Source organism: Belonocnema kinseyi, chromosome 1, assembly GCF_010883055.1.
Source record: "Belonocnema kinseyi isolate 2016_QV_RU_SX_M_011 chromosome 1, B_treatae_v1, whole genome shotgun sequence".
In the NCBI taxonomy this organism is placed as follows: Eukaryota; Metazoa; Arthropoda; class Insecta; order Hymenoptera; family Cynipidae; genus Belonocnema; species Belonocnema kinseyi.
Window position 1 is genome coordinate 183,325,867 of NC_046657.1, and position 3,607 is coordinate 183,329,473.

A 3,607-nucleotide genomic window follows, 5' to 3' on the forward strand; every position below is an offset into this window, starting at 1 on the left:
TTGACTTGACTCTGTAACTATACTAAATAAAGGCACGTGATATCTCACTAGAGATATCACATATTTTTAAAAACACCTTTGAGCCTTTTTCACCATAACATGGTTGACTCCAGCAAATATTTTATTTCATTGTGTAATTAGTGATTTTGACTACTTAATTAGTGATTTTCCACTATTTAATAGTACATACTTTACCTCTCAGTCCCATTATTTGCTTAGTGAAATTTCACTAATTGATGTAGTAAAATATTTTCATTAATTAATTAGTAGTTTTTCACTAATTCGTAGTGACCTACTTCTCGCTAATTCAATTAATGAAATTTCACTATCAAATAGTGAAATTTCACTGATCCAGATTTAGAGAGAAAGCCAAATTTATTGGATTATTGACATAAACTATTGCATTAATAATGCGGAATTCAAAAGCACCGGCACTTTCGATTCAAGAGTACTTTTTTCTCAGTGTACGTTTATATGTTACAAAATTTTAGAAATAATCATCACATGCCGAGAAACTGGCCTTCAAAAATAGGATAACTTTGACCAATCATATTTTTGGTATAATAAACATGATTTCACCTTTGATCACACATAGATATAGCTTGTTATTTTCCTAATCCAGGCAGAACACATAAGTCATATTTTTCACAATACTTTCGAAGAAATTACGCCTAAACGACATGTCTCCAAAAGTCCATATACACTAGCCTATCCTTGCCCTGAATTTTAGTTTTACAATCTTTACAGCTGATTTTTATAAGAATCCACAGAAAAACGAGAGTCTGCATGAAAAAATGCATGTACATAAAAGAAGCGAGAGTAGTATGTCAGGACAGAAGAATATGGCGACAAATAGTTAATAAAAAGAGTGTCAGTAGAGTGAATGACGCCTGAAATAAAAGACCTTGGATACTAATGGACCCAAGTGGGGAACCTCACATGACGACTTTGTGTGGATCTTCACTTGGGGTGATTGCTAGAGAGATTGATCAGCAATCGGGGTCGGAGCAGTGTTGCGCAACGAACGTGTTATTTAAATAAACTAGAATTTACGCGCGCTATGCGCGCGACCCACTAGTTTACTTGTGATTATTCTATTTGGAATTTAAGTTTAAGAAAATACCACGATAATCATTTTTACTTTAATAAATTCTATTAATACACGATTTTACATGGGTACCATATACGACGAAAGACCGGGTTGTGTACCCGAATTCTGAAAACCCGAATAAACTCGGAAGGTGTTTTTCTGCAATTTTCCTCTCATCTGACCAAATGTTTAGGCAAATACGAGAATTTCGAGCAAAATCGTATGTAGCTGCATTTTAACTAAACCTTATTAAAAAAACTGACCCTATTCATTGAAAAATAGCCAAATTCGAAACTTTATGAAACTTCTATCAATAATTAATAATTAATAATTCTGGTAAATTTCACAAATAACTTAGAAAAGAGTCGTCACAAAGACAATCTGAGTTAACTTCGTAAACAAATTTGAATTATACCCCAACTCTCAATATGTTTATGAAAATTGTTTGCATAATTAATAATTATTATTGAAATTGAAAAATAAGCAAAATATAAATATGTTGAAAAATATTTTAAAAATAATTAATAGTTGTAGATTTTCAAAGCATCAGAGAAAGAAAATCATCGGAAAGATATTTTTAGACAATTGTGGTAAAAAGTGAAGCCCACTTGTAGAAAGAAAAGCAAACTCTTAATTTTTCAACTGAAATTCATTCAATAATTAATAGTTCTTGTAAATTTCCAAAGCAACATAGAAAAGAGTCATCGCATGGATATTCCTATTTGATTTTGAAAACAAATTAACTTGTAGGATAAACTTCAAACTCTTAATTTTTTAATTAAAATTGTTTACATAAGTAATAGTTCTCGTAAATTTGCAAAGCAATGTAGAAAGGAGTCATCGGATAAACATTCTTAGTTGACTCCGTAAACAAATTGACTTGTAGAAAAAAGGCCAAACTTTTAATTTTTTAATTACAATTGCTTAAATAATTAAAAGCTCTTGTAAATTTGCAAAGCAATATAGAAAAAAGTCATCGGATAGACATTCTTAGTGGACTTCGAAAACAAATTGATTCGTAAGTAAAATGCCAAACTTTTATTTTAAATTAAAATTGTTTAAACAAATAATAGTTTTTGTAAATTTGCAAAGCAACATACAACAGAGCCATCGGATAGACTGTCTTAGTTGACACCGTAAACAAATTGATTCGTAGAAAAAAGGGACAACTCTTAATTTTTGAAATAAAAGTGTTTAAATAATTAATAGTTCTTGTAAATTTAAAATGCAACATAATAAATTAAACTTATTCTTTAAAGAAGAGCCATTTGTGAAAATCGTTTAAATAATTACACTGTTTGAAAATTAAAGAAATGCTAAAAGCTATGAATGAGCTCCACTTGAATTCGACACTATCGCTGTAACTTAATCGATAGGAATGTTTACATCCAATAATATAAACAGATACCTCGAACGTGCCTGTTTAATTTTTCTATTATTCTATGGGAAGCTGTGACCTGCTTTCAACTATAGTGTAACGCCAGGCATTAGCCCCTCCCAAAAGCCCTTGGGAAAATAGAAGGGACCGCCTATATAAGCATAGTATTAGAAACATTAGGCATTACTCTGTTATATCTATTTGTATTCTAAAGTGTATATCTGAAATAAAGAAATAGTGTGTCTCTATGACACACTTATTTTTAAAAAAACTAAATTATCATTTCGGACCGTTACATTTTGGCGATCCTACCAGGATAGAGCAAGACGACTAAAGGCTTCTACGGTTGCCAACAAGAAGTCAAAATTGCCCTATCATCGATCCAAAAGGACCTGGAGGATAAAAAAAAAAGTGAGCCACGGTTCTCGCCAAAACCAGATTATTCCGGACTATTACTACGGTATAGCCCGATAACATAAAGAGAAAGAAAAGATAAAAAGAAGATACAGACTATTGTTACGGCATAGTCTCATGTTAACGAGTAATTTAATAACATTATTAGTGGGTGAACTGAGTAGCCCCTATACTACGAAAAGTTATTAAAAGAAAGTTGACAATAAATTGGGGCTCGTCACATAGACGGTAAGTCCTTGAGCGTGCTAAGCAGTGCAATAAGGCTCAGAAGAAGAAGACCCAGATACAACGCAACACAACCCGAATAGAAGACATCTAGAAGACATCAACAAACATCAATAACATCAAAAACAAAAATTGTAAGCATAAAAATACACTTATCATTAGTCAAACCAATAAGAGTATAAATCCCCTCTGCGGACTGCGGAAGGCGACGGAAGTCGAATTATAATTAATTCTACTTCCGGTGGGGTTGAGTTTATTGGTTTGCGTTAAGATCGCCCTTGCACTCCAGGCATCTTACCGCCAACAAAATAATTCAGTACCTTGGTATGGTTGACTAGTTTGTAGCAACTAGTCGGCGAATATCAAGGTAATAAAGCAAACTACAAATCGCGACACTGAACACCCATCACCTAAACAAAGTAATAGTTAATCAGGAAAACTGGCGTTCAACACATATAGGGAAAATCTGACAGGTTATAACTCCCAAGACTCAGACGGTG